The sequence below is a fragment of the Malaclemys terrapin genome, chromosome 4 (genome assembly GCF_027887155.1).
Source record: "Malaclemys terrapin pileata isolate rMalTer1 chromosome 4, rMalTer1.hap1, whole genome shotgun sequence".
In the NCBI taxonomy this organism is placed as follows: domain Eukaryota; kingdom Metazoa; phylum Chordata; order Testudines; family Emydidae; genus Malaclemys; species Malaclemys terrapin.
Genome location: NC_071508.1, coordinates 145,501,145 through 145,517,135, shown reverse-complemented (window position 1 = coordinate 145,517,135; position 15,991 = coordinate 145,501,145). Strand labels below are relative to the sequence as shown.

General features: G+C 47.9%; 1 long non-coding RNA gene across 1 annotated transcript; it reads right to left on the bottom strand.

Moving 5' to 3' along the window:
* Positions 1-12,377: 12,377 nt before the first annotated feature.
* LOC128837397 (uncharacterized) lies at positions 12,378-15,017 on the bottom strand. The gene is made up of 3 exons (XR_008444935.1): positions 14,787-15,017; positions 13,742-13,899; positions 12,378-13,647 (listed from the first exon to the last, which is right to left on the bottom strand). It is a non-coding gene; the product is annotated as an uncharacterized LOC128837397 (long non-coding RNA).
* Between the last annotated feature and the right edge of the window lie 974 nt (positions 15,018-15,991).

The window sequence follows — 15,991 nt, the reverse complement described above, 5'->3', positions numbered from 1 at the left end:
ACTCCGTCCCCGCCCCCAGCTGTGGCTCCAGTCTCAGTCCTTTTGCCTCTGTCCGCGTCCCGCCCCCCCAGAGCCAGGGCCCTGCTCCCGGCCCCAGCTCAAGGGGTGAGGAGTGGGGTGCGGACAGGGGTTTGTGTGTGGGGGGGGCACGGCACCCCCATTCGAAAAAGTGTTCCTGCACCACTGCTTACAAATGTATTTTGCCTGTCGGCTAATTTCCTGGAAAACGCCACTACCTGGAAAATGAGCGTGATCGAGTCGGTCGTTCCCTGCCGACGTCTGTATAACACAGATCAGGTGAGGTCCACAGTGCTGGTGGTAGGGGAGACTGGCCAGCCTCAGACAGAGGCAGTGGGGTCAGTTTCTCTTTTCCCTGTGGTTCGCTGGCATCTGTAGGATGTGGAGGCCACTCCCCTAGTGCTTCCTCTCTGACTCCCCACAGCACCCACAGCTCAGGGGCAGCTTCCCCAGCTGTAAAATGGGGAACATGAGACTGACCTTTCTAAAGCGCTTGGAGACCTACAGCTGAAAAGCGCTAGATAAGCGCTAGGGATGAGCAGCAATGGGAACCTAGCTGAAGGGAACTTTGTGGCACATCCTGGTTCTGGGCCCCATCTCCATCCCCACCCCCATCCCGCCGCTTTGGCCGTATCAACCCACGATGAGACCCAAACCGCACTCACACCTTTCGTTCTCCTGCCAATGCCTGTGATCAGGGGAAGGATCAAATGTTTCAGAGACAGCCTGGATAGCAACAGGCTTCCTTGCTGCTGCTGCTGTCTGGCTGTGGGTTTTGTGGTCCTGGCTGGGTTAAAGTCAATTGCTGAGTGAGCGCGCCAGTATCCAGAGGGCTCCTGTGAACTGTGCTGTGAAGCCGTTCCCAGGCACATGGGCTGCACGACTCAAACGGACCTCCTAGGTCATCAGGGCCGATCCCCTTCTATCACAGGCATCCCCATCATAGACCCCTACTATCACATTCCAGGGTGCCAATCCAGCCCACTGAGGGGTTGTCACCGCCTGCCCTGAAATCTTGGGTGCCTCACAACGCTTTGCCACTGTAGCTCCCAACCTGGGCCGCTCACAACCAGCCTACAGGTCACACCTTGGGTGTCTGTTTATTGCTGCAGCCCTGGTCCGGTAACTCTGACCCCTGCCAGCAGCGCACTCTGCTTCCAGTAGCCTTGGTTACTACTTGCAGGGTGACCCCCAACACACTACCTGTCCCAAATTTTCCCACTAATGTGTGTTAGGCACTGCCCAGCCCTCTCCTGGATTCTGAGATTAAAGGGTCAATATTGAACAGTTTGCTGCTTTAACTGGAGTGACCAAACAGTTCAGTTTAAACACAGCGCTGGACTAATTTAGATTAAAAATAAAACCAGTATATTTAACTATAAAGGGACAGGTTTTAAGTGAGTACAGGTATAAGGTATTAAAGTCAGAAATGGGTACAAGGGAAATAAAGATAAAATGCTTCCTAGCAGCCAAAACTGAACAAGCTAGACTGGGTTCAAGGTAAAATCCTTAGCACAGGTTCCCAACTTCTCAGGTCAGGATCTCCCCCGAAAGTCAAAAGGCTGGTTCCTTTGTCTTCTTAGGTGAACGAGAAAAAGATGAATTGGGGTGTTTTTGCCCTTCACTTTTATAGTCCAGTCACCCTTTGTATTGCATTTTCCTGAGGGTTCCCCTAGATAAACCTTATTCCAGCTGGGAGGACAGAGACATGGAGTCTCTTGGTGAAAGAAGTTCAAGGCTGTTGTTTGCTAAAATGCAGATCCACCTCACTTGACAAAGAATGTCCATGTGACAGGTGATGGCCAATCAACTTGGATGACACCTGGCTGGAGGCATCAGCTTGTCCTTTGTCTTTGAGAAACCGACTTACCTCCTCCCCAGACTTGTACACCCATTGTAGTCATAACTTCAGCTTATGTTCATAACTCTTAATATGCATTTCCTCCATACATCACACAAGAATATTGATGATCAGGGGGCTCTTAGTTTTTAAATGATACCTCACAATGCATATGTTGCACAAGCATTTCAGTCACACCTGGTCATAAAACTGTCACATGACCTCCTATCACATGGGCACCTCATGCCTTTATCTGAGGGGGATTGTGTTCCAACCCCATGCTACCTGGTCCAAGGTAGGTTAATGACCCTGGCTCCCATCCAATGCACAGGGCAGGATAAGGTACAGGAGAACAGGGTACTTAGCAGTCTCTCCCCATGCTCTGGGAATGGGTTACAGGGGATGGATCACTTGATGATTACCTGTTCTGTTCATTCTCTCTGGGGCACCTGGCACTGGCCACTGTCAGAAGACAGGATACTGGGCCAGATGGACCTTTGGTCTGACCCAGTATGGCCGTTCTTATGTTCTCTCCCCTTCACGTGTCGCTCCCTGTGACCCCAACTGGCCTGGTTTACAGTCACACTCTTGAGTTGTCAAAGAGGTCTGTGTGGCTAATGGACTAGCGTTCTCATTGCGCACCCTGTGAGTACCTGGGGAAACCGATGCTCCAACCAGCGGCCCACCATCAAAGTCCTTTCTAGGGCAGAATCTTGGTCACTTGCCTGCCGATGTTCCAGGTGCAATTCTGCCCTCCCGCTGTTCAAGCTAGCCCTGAGAATACTGCCGCTCAGCGCTGAGGGATTGCTGGCAGCCAAGCACAGCATTGCCAGCGTGTAGCCGAGCAGTCCTTGCAATGCTTAATTCTGCACTGTGTGCCATTAAAACCAATGAGCCTGTAGGAGGGCTGGAGCATCAGTACGAACTCCTTTAAAACCTACTTGAGTTTTACAGTCACTGATTCAATTCCCTGAAATCAAGGAAATCTGCCTGTTGACTTGAAGGGACATGGGACTGATCCTTTCAAAACATCCCATAGGATAGATCTAGAACTAAAGCTCTGTGGTCCTTCAATACTCTTCCTGTGGGTGAGAGCTATTCGCAGATTTCAACTTCCCTGCCCCATTCCCAGCCAGTAGATGCTGCCGCCTGTTACTGCCCGCTGTGATTGCCCGCCTGTTCCTGAATGAGCTGCCGGATGTTTATCTCCGGGGTTTAGTCATAAGGCAGGATTTGCATAAGAGCGGCACATGTTTCACTATTTGTGTTCGCCCCTCTTCCTGTCCCAGCTGACATGCATGCTGTAGCCACCTATTATGTCTTGTCTTTTACGCTGTAAGCTCTTCACAGTTGTGAAGGCCAAGACCAGAGGTGAAAGTAAGCCGGTTAACCCCAGTACGGCATACCAGCAAGAGCCCATGCGCCGTACTGGGGCAGATCGGCGTCCCCTGGGGGCAATTTAAAGGGCCTGGGGTTCCCAGCAGCGGCTGGAGCCCTGAGCCCTTTAAATTGCTGCTAGAGCCCTGCTGCTGGAGCCCTGGGGAAGTGGCAGCGGGGCTCAGGCAGCGATTTAAAGGGTGCGGGGCTCCGGTAGCCGCTACCATCCCAGGCCCTTTAAATCGTCCCTGGAGCCTGCCGGAGCCCTGGTGTAGCGGTGGTGGGGCTCAGGTGGCGATTTAAAGGGCCAGGGCCTCAGCCATCACTACCGCCCCAGGCCCTTTAACTTGCCGCCGGAGCACTGCTGCCGCTACCCCAGGGCTCCGGCAGCAGGGCTCCGGGGACTATTTAAAGGGCCCGGGGTGGTAGCGGCAGCTGGAGCCCACCTTTAAATCACCACCTAAGCCCCACTGCTGGAGCCCTGGGGTAGCAGCAGCAGGGCCCTGGCGATGACTTAAAGGCCCCGCCTCTTCCAGTTCAGCGCCCCCCCCGGTAAGTTACTGTCACCCCTGGCCAAGACTATAACAGGGTTAAAAAAAGAACTAGAGAAATTATGGAGGATAGCTCCATGATGCCTATTAGCCAGGAGGGGCAGGGATGGTGTCCCTAGCCTGTTTGCTAGAAGCTGGGAATGAGCGACGGGATAGATCACTTGATGATTCCCTGTTCTGTTCATTCCCTCTGGGGCACCTGGCATTGGCCACTGTCAGAAGACAGGATACTGGGCTAGATGGACCTTTGGTCTGACCCAGTATGGCCGTTCTTATGTTCGGGGCAGGTCATTTACTATACATACATCTTGCAGATGTGCAGCTCCTAGGACAATGGTGCCACCAGCCAGTTGGCAGTAGGTGGCACATCAATATAAATCTTAAAGAACAACAACAATGGAAAGCAATGGCTCTGCTCCAGGATCGAGGTGCTACACAGCAGGAGTGAAGGTAAGAGTACGATGTCCTTCCGTGTGAGTATGCAGCCAGCCTCTGTTGCACAAAGAGAGCAGGTGGTAAACAAACAGTTGGAGGCGATAGACTTTCAAAGGCACAAAGGGCAGCCTGGCATCCAATTCCTACTGGAAGTCAATGGGGACCGGGCACTGACTTCCTCTTTGTTCTTTTGAAAAGTCTCCCACCCGGTGTATTCCTGCATCTGTCCCTTGAAGGCACTGATGTCTGCCTCAGTACATTTCACGGAGCTAGGAACAAGAGCGTGATTTCCAGCACATATCCCAGAGGCTGGCAATCACACAGCCAGGGTAAGTAACATTTCTATCACGCGGGATGCTCTTATTTATTTTCATTTTCGTACAGGAAATAAAACCACAGCTTGTTTTTCGGGGCAAACCATCTGCTGACAAACCCAGTAAAGAGCAACATTCCCAGCTGAGCGAGATGCTCATTTCTAGGCCAAGGGGGAGTGCGAATGCTCATGTCGGAGACTTCCCATCCGTCTGGCCTGTTAAATCAGACCTTGCAGCACAGTCCAAGAAAGGCTGTCGGGACGCTGACGCTTCTTTGTGTGAGGTGAAATGCTGAAGAGAGTTATGAATGTTGTTGCCTCCGTAACCAGAGAAAACACCTTTGTGGCCTCTGCATTTGGGGACAGCAGGCCAAGGAAGGAATTATTCTGGCTTTCATTTTCTAAGTACAATTTTTAAAGCAGGTCAGAACTTTTTGAATTTCCAGAAAATGTCAATGAAGAATTGTGCCACTATTTTGAATTTCATTACAACAAATGGGAACGTTGTCAAAAACATGTTGAGGGGGCGGGATAGCTCAGTGGTTTGAGCCTTGGCCTGCTAAACCTCAAGGTTGTGAATTCAATCCTTGAGGGGGCCACTTCAGGAGCTAGGGCAAAAATCTGTCAGGGACAGTACTTGGTCCTGCTGTGAAGGCAGGGGACTGGACTTGATGACCCTTCAAGGTCCCTTCCAGTTCTAGGAGACAGGTCTATCTCCATATACAACTAAAAAGGGAAATTTAATTTCAAAGAGGTTTTTCAACCAACTATAGATTGGGGATAATATTTTCAAAAGCAGCCAAGTGACTTAGACACTCAGGGCTCCTAAATCACTTGGGAACCTTTGAAAAGGTTTTTTTTTTTTATTTCAACATTTCAAATGTTGACAAAAAATCATAAAAATAAACAAACAAAAAATGCCCCAAACTTCTCGCCAGATTGAAAATTTAGGAACCAACCAGTTCTAGCAATATTGCTTTCCCTGGGGTACATTCATGTGTACCTACTAGGGGATACAATTGCTAGTGAGAGGTTTTCCAAGCGTAACATGGGAAATGCCTCCTCAGCATTCCTTAGTGCATTGCAGGCTGTGCGCAGACGCCCGTCCTTGAAAATACCCTGGGAAAAGGCCTCAATTGTGTTCTACCAGTATGAAAATCAGATGAGGTGGTTAAGCAAATAGAAGTAGTAGTTTTAGGGGGAGACTCCTGAAATGCCTTGAGCAGCTGGATGGATGCAGCAAGTTGAGAAGGGCTGTCTGTGATGCCACTGAAAATGGGAGAATACATGTGTCTGCACTACACTGACTATGCTATACTTTATAGGGTGTTTAAAGGGAAAAATGGGAATGGGGAATGTTCTTGTAATGCTTTATTTTATGCATTTAAAAAACCATCAGTCATACCTACTTGTAGATCATTTATCACTATAGTAGCTAGATGCCACAGTAAAGCAAATTAAAATAAATACATGCAGCATATTCCAAAACAATGTATCCCTAAGGAACACACACGCATGGCTACGGCTCAGCCCAGTTTAACGTAACTAGGCAGGTTCGTGGCCACCATCTGAAAATCTTTCCAAGCTCATCATTGCACCTCAAGCAGAGCAATGTATTGTTGAGAGCTGAGGGGGTCGCTCTTTGATTTCTAGTCTAACGCAACATTACCTGACATGAGAAACAGATTAAAGCTTCACACCAATCCACGTCTTCCTGATTCTACTGCCATCAAAGCAAGGAAACCAACCATGATCTGGCAACCTGCATGGACACCAATAAGGATAATTTAATTTTGTGTATACTTTTGTTTGTGGGATGAATTCTGTTGCCCTGAACTGGAACACTCCATGACAAAGACAGTGTCTGATACTGTACAGTTCTCAGAGACTCATTCCTGACTTCAATTTTCCTGTTTGCCTTGGACTTCAATCAATGGGAAAAGCAGATATTTGTGGCCTGATCCAGCATACCTCCCTATCCCCAGACATTCAGGACTTCCCAGGAGGCGCTCAGCACGGGCCTGATGGAACCCCTAGCCTGATTAACAGCAACTGTCAGCATGTTTTCAAATTGCTACCTAGTGTGAGAGCCTGGGAGTGGAATTACAGGCTTTTCACTTACCTAATGAGTTCACGACCTGAAGGAGAAAAATGGAGAGTCCAAGTCAAGCATGATGGAACTGGAGGAGGTTAAGAGGTGCATCTCATTTAGATTACATCTTTCTATGGTATTTCTAATCTACTTTAGAAAAACAGGTTTCAGAGTAGCAGCTGTGTTAGTCTGTATCCGCAAAAAGAAGAACAGGAGTACTTGTGGCACCTTAGAGACTAACAAATTTATTAGAGCATAAGCTTTCGTGGACTACAGCCCACTTCTTCGGATGCATATAGAGTGGAACATATATTGAGGAGATATATATACACACATACAGAGAGCATAAACAGGTGGGAGTTGTCTTACCAACTCTGAGAGGCCAATTAATTAAGAGAAAAAAAACTTTTGAAGTGATAATCAAGATAGCTCAGTACAGACAGTTTGATAAGAAGTGTGAGAATACTTCCATTCTATATGCATCCGAAGAAGTGGGCTGTAGTCCACGAAAGCTTATGCTCTAATAAATGTGTTAGTCTCTAAGGTGCCACAAGTACTCCTGTTCTTTTTTTAGAAAAACAGTGTCATAAACCTGAAGACTTCAGCGCTGGTATCAGTGCTATCTTTTTTTTTTCCCTTTTAACCAAAAGGTAATCCTCATTAAATCCAGATTCAGACCAGACCATTATTCATTGAGAAACAGAAAACATCTGACCGAGAACACAGGGAAGAAATCACTATGTCGGTGGAAAGATTCAGTGATGGAAGATTTCAGTCAATACCCAAGCAGCATGAAGGAGTTGAAAGCTGTGGTTTCATGAGACATGTTTGAGAGGTTTGCTAAAGTCACCCAGTAGTTCTTTCTTGGGTCTAAAGATGGAAAGTACCGAACCTGGAGAGAACATAGCTCAGGCTCTTTCATGTTTAGCCGACTCATCCCGTTGGCGCGGCTTGGCTTTATTGTATGCTAGTGTTACCCAATTCATCACTAACTGCTCCTCAGAGGACCCCACTCATTGAGCTGGGCAGCAAAGCTGGCGGGGGAGAAATAAAGGGCTTTCCAATCATTCTTCCTGAAACATTGTCCGGCCAATGTCAAGGCATTTCCTCAGGCACTGTTAAATCACCGAGATGGGTCAGAACGGCTAACTCCACTCTCAGGGCTAGGAGTTGAATGCCTCCTGGAACAGAGTCATCATCATCAAACACATTGTACCAAGGACCATTGTGCCAGCCAGAGTGAGCATGGTTGATGGCGTCGCACCAGGCACCATGTCACAAAAGGCCCCCACAGAGTGAGGGCCCCCAACCCCTGCCAGAGATACACCTTCAAAATAGCAGTTGAGGTCTGACCTTCGGACAGTTCAACCCTGTGCACCTCTGCTTTGAAGAGCCAAAGCTGAGCCCTAAATGGTCACACCAAAGTCTTGGATCAGGGATTTCCAAGCAAATCATTCTTGCATTTCCTGCTGCTATGGGGATTACCGCTGGGCAAGAGGATATGGTCAATGTCAGTGCTGATCGCAGGCCGCTGATTTGCTGTAAGTTACTTTCAGATATGTAACAGGAAACGACAGTTCTCTCTGCAATTGTTCAGGCTCAGTAAATTATGACCCTCTTGAAGATTACTCTGATGAATATAGAAAGCAGTCGTTTATCATGTGGAAAGGACTATCCTTTCCTTTTCTGTTTTGTCGAGTGGCTCCCCCCCCCATCTCTCAATTTATCACAACAGAGTTAAAAGAAAGTTTTGCACGTGCAGCCAGAGGGCCCTCGATCGCTCAGGAAGACACAGTGGCGGTTTAAGAGGAACCAGAGGGCTACTTGTTAGAGAATGGCCATGGGAAGTTGGAGACCCAGGCTGAGACGTGGAGACCCAGCTTTGCCACTCACTTTGGGCATCTCATTTGACCTCTCTCTGCCTCAGTTGCCTAATCTATACCCCAGGTATAATCCCCTTCTTTGCAAAGTGCGGGGAGATCCTGGGGTGAAAGGTTCCATGTAAATACAAAGTACTACTGTACTACATCGTAAAATGAGCGTCACCACTGTTTTACATGTCGACTTTCGGTGGGATTTTGTGCAAAGCTTAGTTGTAAAATATGCCACAGACGCCTTTATATGGTGTGTTTGGGCAGAGCTGGCCCTAAAACTCAGCCTTAAACCCAGCAGGGCCCCCAGTTTGAACCCTTCTTGGCACACTCTCTTCCAGTTTGCAGTGGGGGTCAGGCAAAAGTTGCACTAGGCCTTGTGTTCCAAAACCACGCCTGCTGGTTTGCTGGGCTCAGAGAGAGACACCCACAAGGCTTAGGTGCAATTACAATGTGTCTTAGGAGGTGGCCACCAAGGAACTCTTGAATGCTAGCTTCTGGGATGCAGATAATGGGTGAGGAAACATACAATAGAAAACATGAATGAAACGGAGCCATACAGAAGCATAGGGGAGCGAATAGGTTCTCTTGCTTAGTGAGTTAGAATTGGGTCTGGAGTCTCTCTCTACCGCCCTGACACGTCCTTAAAAGTCTCATCCACTCAACACTTGGTCAGTTCATTCTCAGGAGCTCCTGATAACAAGCTGGATCCAGGAGCCTCCAAGGGTGAGCTGAAATGTTGGGGGCCATATAGCCAGATGGGCCCAGCTCCTCAGAAGTATTTAAGTGCCTAACTCCCATTGATTTTGGAGTTAGGTGCCCAAATACCCTTTTGAGGAGCTGGGCCATGGAACCTGAGTTGCTCGATCACCAAACCCCACTGAGTAATTGTGCGCCCATAGCACCACATCCCCCCCAAATCCAGATCCATTCTAAAAGACTTCTTCCAACAAGTGAATCCTTTGGGAGCATGCTCTGCAGCTGGGTAATGCCGATGGCTGTCACAGGATCCAGAAAATCTCTGGAAAACAATAGGATTCAGCATCAAAATGCCCCAGAACCTTGAGTAACTATGAGAAGGGGTTACTAGCTCAGAGATAAGTTTCTTGGAAGGTTGAGGTGGTCCAAATAGCAAGAGAAATTTGAAGCAAAGTCCTCCTTGGGCATATCAAGGTCCAAGCAGAGGTCTCTCATTATGATGACCCTCCCTTCTTGCAGACCCAAATTTACTTATATTGCATGCAAATTTGATGCTCTCCCCGTACTGTGAGGGCTAGCGGCTAGAGAGAGGATTGCTTTAGCGCAGTCCCGTTCATTCCAACAGACTCCATGTCGTGACCCATCAGCCCTGAGGGCTCCCCTGTTTGGACTGTGGCCCACGCTGGCTAGGTCTAGTCTGTGCAGCCAGTAGCTGCGTCTTGATTCTTAAGCTTTGCTGAAGCCAAGAATGTTATTCTGGCAAACGATGGGGATTTCACCAGCAGCGTGTCTCCTCTGCCAGCCAGCCCGACACAGCATCTCAACAGCACTGGAATCTGCGCGTGGGCCTTAGAGCAGTGGTGAAAGGAGTTATGTCGTGATCTATAAATACAGTCTTCTGGATCATTAAGTGTCAGCCGGCAACGCCATTTTCCTCCGTGGTGATAACGTGTGACATACTCAGCATTATGCTATAGCATGAGATAACTCGGGCTACAGAGCCTTGCACTTCACACCAGCACTTGCTCTTTGCACTGTTAATTATTCATTCATTTTGGCCTATGAAGGGCCGGTAGAACGCTGTGCAATTCCTTGCTTAAAAGGGCATGTAAATCTCCCATCTGCTGGCTATTAAATTACTTCAGACTTAAAAAGCTATATGAATTTTAGATGACCCAGCCAGCAGACAACCATACAACTCCTCCCCCCACCCCTTGCATTAAGCAAAGTGGTTTTGCACTCAGGCAGCCTGTTCCCATTAGCAATTTTTTTCTTTTTTAATGCAAGGTGATTGCCTGGCTCAGACAGTCACATGGCAAAAAACACCCCACAGGCTGGCTTGGGCACATGTATATGAATTCTTATTTTGTTTGGTTCATCTTTGGAGCTGGCACTGTTTCTGCCCCATATTTCTCTCCTCTAGAGAATGGACTATTGTTATTTCTACTGCAGTAGCAACTATAGACGACTTTAACTCCTAGCAGAAGCTCAGTATGCTAGGCCCTGTACAAACACATACAAAGAGACAATCTCCGCCCCAAAGAGGCAAAGTGTGACGGGAAAACAGAGGCAGATGGAAATGAAGAGATGTGCCCAAGATCACACAGCAAATCAGAGCTAGACCGGGGAATAGAACCCAGGTCACCTGATTCCCAGTCCAGTGCCCTATCCATGACTACATAAGAAGAGATCATGCTGTCTTTACCTGCCTTAGTATGGGGTGACAAACTAGCTGCCTTCTCAAGGTCCCTTCAAGCTCTGCATTTCCACGACTCTGCACGGATCTATCAATCTAACGTTACGCACCCATCTTGGCCAATGGCTTTTGGTTCTTCCATCTATCACCAACGCGTACGGTCCTGCCATCTCTGAGAACCCTCGGTTTAATTGCTTTAAAAACCACCACTGATGTTCTCGGATTTGGGGTGCCCACCTTGAGCCCGAGGTGCTCGGCCCCTCCAGAAAAATCAGGCCAAAGGTCAGCACCCAAAAATGGAGGCCTCTGAACTCAGTGGCCACTAATGACAATTCTGGCCGTTAGTCATCATTATATATTTTAAACAAACAACAACAACAAAATGCATTTCAAACTATTCTGCTGCATGGGATGGAGGCCCCAGAACCCATCTGTCCAGAATCATTAGCTATCGCCAGGATATTAGATAGGAAAGAGAAGAAGGTTGGCTACATGGATAGGTGTTTTGGGGGAATCCTCTCCTTTAGCTCCTGACTAATTAGGCGATGCATGGGGAGGTCCTCGACAGCAGCCAGGCCTAGGCTCAGTGGCTTTCCCACGAGCATTGTGTATGTTGGGGTTCCCCCCATAGAGTGGCATGGGTGTAGACTAGAAATGGCTGCCTTCCCCTCCCCCTCACATCCCTCCCTCTTCCATGATAAACTGCTGGTCCTAACCTCTGAAGCCCTCCGCAATTTAGCCCCGCCTTGACTGTCTGTCCTGTTATCCTATTGATTTCTGTCATGGCTCTGCCAAGAACGTGAACCTCCACTGCCCACTTGTTCTCTTCTCCCACAAACACTGAACAGCCAAGTTGCTTATTTTTCCAGGCTCTCTCTCGAGCCACATGACCTGTTCCTTCAGACTGATTGTCCCCATCCTCATCAGCACCTTTTAGCCCCTTCCTCCTCAGACATTCCAGGGTGCAATCCAAACCAGTGAGGGGTTGGGGCATCTCTTACCTTGCAACTTTGGGCGCCTCACAATGCTTTGCTGCTGTAGCTCCTACCTGGGCCACTCACAACCAGTCAAACAGCAACCCGGGCACACCTGGAGTGTCTGTACATAGCCACAGCCCTGGGCCAGCAACTCTGACCCAGCTACCTGTCAGCAACCCCCCGTCACACTCTGCTTCCAGCAGCCTTGGTTACTACTTGCAGGGTGACCCCCAACACACGCCCAGTTCTGGATTTCCCCCAAAAAACGTGTGTTCTGCACTGTCCAGCCCTCTCCTGGACAGTTCTTTAAGGGAATCAATACACAACAGTCTGCTACTTTGAAGGGAAATTACTCACACTGTTCAGTTTAAAACAGCACTGGACTTGTTTTGATTAAAGAATAAAAAGTGTATTTAACTACAAAGAGAGAGGTGTCACGTGAGTACAAGGCATTAAAGTCAGAAATGGTTACAGGAGAACTAAAGATAGAACGCCTCCTGAACTTCACAAACTAGACTTGGTTCAAGGAAGTCCCTTACCAGAAGGTTCCAGTAACATGGCTGACCAAACTCTTAGGCCAAGACGTGTTCCCAAAGTCCAATGGCTGTTTCTTTTGTCCTCTTAGGTGACAAAGAGAGCGATGGAGAGGGAGAGACCATGTTTTTGCCCCTTTCTTTTACAGTTCAGTCACCTTTTGAAATGCATTTCCCTGAGGGTCATACCTAGAGAAAGGTCCTTCCAGCTATGAGGACGGAGACATGGGGTCTGGTAGCGAAAGAGGCTGTACGCTGTTTCTTCTCACCTCTGTTTGCTGAAATGCACATTTTCCTTGTCTCCCATCTTCCCCCTTTTGCTGTCTGAGGACTCGGTTTACAACCTATATGTAACTTGAGGTAAGTAAACACACACACTTTTGTTTAACATGGGTTTGAATATATGCCACCAACATCGGTCAGGGGAATTCATAACTTTACATATAATGTTGCTGCATACATTTCATCATATTACTGACCAGTGAGTTATTAGTTTTCACATGATACCTTAACAAGGGACATCTTGTACAAAGATTATTACAATGGTGTGGAGGATGTGCATACAAGGGTGCATTTGGTCACCCCTTCATACGCTAGCTTGCAAGTTACTGGGCCATAATACTGCTAATTACCTCCCATTCATTCTATTTCCACTCACAGGTCTTCTGTGCCCAAGGTTGCTCCAGGTCCACCCCACACCAAACTCCCTGGCTCTTGAGATTAGGGTTTCATACCATATTTTATCTATTGCTTCCCTAAAGTCAAGGCAAAGTGCATTGATGGTTTCTTCTCAGCAGCTGTTTCAAAGAAAAAAAAGTCCCCCAATGTTGGGCGTCTGCTCCTCTTGATCTTCAGCCCAACTGTAACTTCCTAGTTCTGTCCCTATTCTGCGACTTCTGCACATTTCCAGTGGCTGACGTTTCAGTGTCCAGGTCTAGACTACCCTCAGGCCCCTTCTTGCCTGGAGGAAACTCTGCATTAACATCCACAAAACTTCCTCCTTCAAACTCTCCTTTAATGTGATGCTAAAAAAAACTTGACAGTGATTAGACTGCAGGTGGGCTGAGATCCCTGTCCATCCTGCTGAGCTACATTGTCTCATTGTTTCCTAGTTCTCTCTCACTTGTCTGTGTCCATCTGTTGTCTCTTGTCTTAGATTGGCAGCTCTTTGGGGCAGGATAATCTTTTCTGTGCTCTGGTTGTACAGTGCTTAACAGAGTGGGGATGGTCCATGGCACTATGATACTACAAATAAATAATAAATAATAATAATAATACATTCTTAAGCATAAGCATTATATCAGCATCAATAGCTCTCCTCCAGAGATAGTCTAAGTACCTCTGCTAAAGAATCCAATGGTTCTTCTGTCACTTTCTTTATCATTTCTCATCATTCCCTACTCTGGGATGAGTCGTTTCCACTGGTATTTCTTCTTCCTGCCCTCAGGACGGAGCTATGTATGTGCTGTCAGTTTGTGGCGAACATTCCTCATTGTCCTGTAAAGCGAAGATTATTTTTTTAAAGCAATGTCTGCCTTCCCATGACCCTTCACTGACCCCTTCTGCTTTTGTACTTACAAGGTCGTTTATATTACATGCTTTTGTAATCATCCTTTTATTCTCCATTTTTGAACGTTTTTTTTTTTTTTTTAAATCATGTTCCTAACTTGGGCCCTGATCCAGCAAACCACAAGAACATTGGAACGACCAGACTGGAACCACAAGAACATTGGAACGACCAGACTGGAGCCATCTAAGCCAGCATCCCGTTTCTGACAATGGCCAGTCGCAGATGCTTGTCAAGAAGGTGGAGAAACCACCCATGAGCAAATGTGGGGTTATCTGGCCTGCATACAGGTCTTATCCTGACCTCTGATGGAGATTGGTTTGCGCTCAGCTGCCCAAGGTATAGAATCTTAGGGCTTGTCTTCACGTACAGCGCTGTATGGGTGAAGCTTCCCGGCTGTAGCACTTTTGAAGACACTACTACTCCGACGGGAGAGCTTCTCCTGTCAGCGCAGTTAATCCAACTCCCCCAGAGATGGTAGCTATGGCAATGGGAGAAGCTCTCCCACCAAGATAGTGCTATCTACGTGGCAAGGGGTTAGGTCAGTAAAACTATGTCGCTCATGGGTGTGGATTTTTCACACCCGAGTGACGTTGTTATATTGATATAAGTCTGTAGTGTAGACCTGACCACAGAAACATAGGGCTGGAAAGGACCTCAAGAGGTCTTCTAGCCCAGAAAAACAACAACCTCCAACGATGGAAGTTCCATAAAACCTCCCTTCCAGTAGTTTCGTTAGCATTAACTCTAGGCATTCTTGTCATTCATACAAATATCCACTGCCTTGAAAATTTTGTTAAGATTCTTAAACACTTACGTTACTTTAAGCATGTGCTTAACTTCCTTCCCGTGGTTGCTTTCCCGGACAGGTCTCGGAGCGATTAGCCAGGCTTTTCCAATGCAATGCAACCAAGTCATTTGGCAGTCTGCCGGTGCTTTCTGGAGTACAAGTGCAGCCTTGCTGGATACGTACAACTCTTATGGTTTGCTCTCCTTTATGAGAAAGGAGACGACACCTCCGGTGGTGCAGCCCCCACAGGTCAGCCAAACTGAGTGGGGTTCCTGACTTATCTGCGGCAGGTGCTGCCTGTTTCAATCACAGAAAAATGGAACCGAAGGAGGCAGAGAAATAGCGAAAGCGAAAATGTCAGATGGGCCGTAAGTGCAGAGAAGTCTGTGGTTGTTCTCTGAAACATACCATATGGTATGGAACCCTGGCTTGCTCAGAGCGGCACTCCATCCCCCTCTAGTGGTGGCTAGGCCTGCGAGAGATTGATGGCCCTGCTCCTGCCACAATTACGTGACATGTGTCTTGTAGCTCATGCAGTAGAGGCTCCTGCACTGAGTTTCAGAGGCCCCAGGTTCGAACCCTGCTGTGCCGGCAAGCAGGGACTTGCTCTGGAAGTCTCTGAAACTTGGGGAGGTTTGTCTACACCTAGCGAGAGGCTGAAACCTCCTGCTTAGTGTGGTGCATCTCCCCCTCTAGTGGCTAGGCCGGCCAGCTGGAGAGTGATGAGTCGGCTACAGCCTGAGCTAAGTGACATGTGTCTCCTTTTAGCTTGTGCATTGAGGTCCCAGGTTTGATCCCCACTGCTGTCGCCCCATGTGAGTCAACATTACACCTAAACCAGCGGTGCCACTCACTATGGTGCAGAGACCCCAGTGATTAAAGGTGCACAGGTCTTTTCTGTTATACACGGTTTATCTGGTAGCTGCATTCCACCGAGGAAATATTTGTACTTGCCCCCTTGAAACTAAAAATCAAACTTGCCTCACGGCTCAATAAGCCTACGTCTCCACTCCGAATTGGCAGGGTGATATTCTCTCTCTCTCTCTCACACACACACACACACACACACACACACACACACTCGCTCCATGAAAGTGTGTGAGCACAAATGGCAGAGTAGCTGTTGTAGCACAGGGAATGGCAGTGGTGGCACAGAGTTTGTCAGTCAGTCAGGAGAGAAGGTGCCCTCACAATATATTTTTTACAGCTTGGTGATAGGATCAGGGAGATCC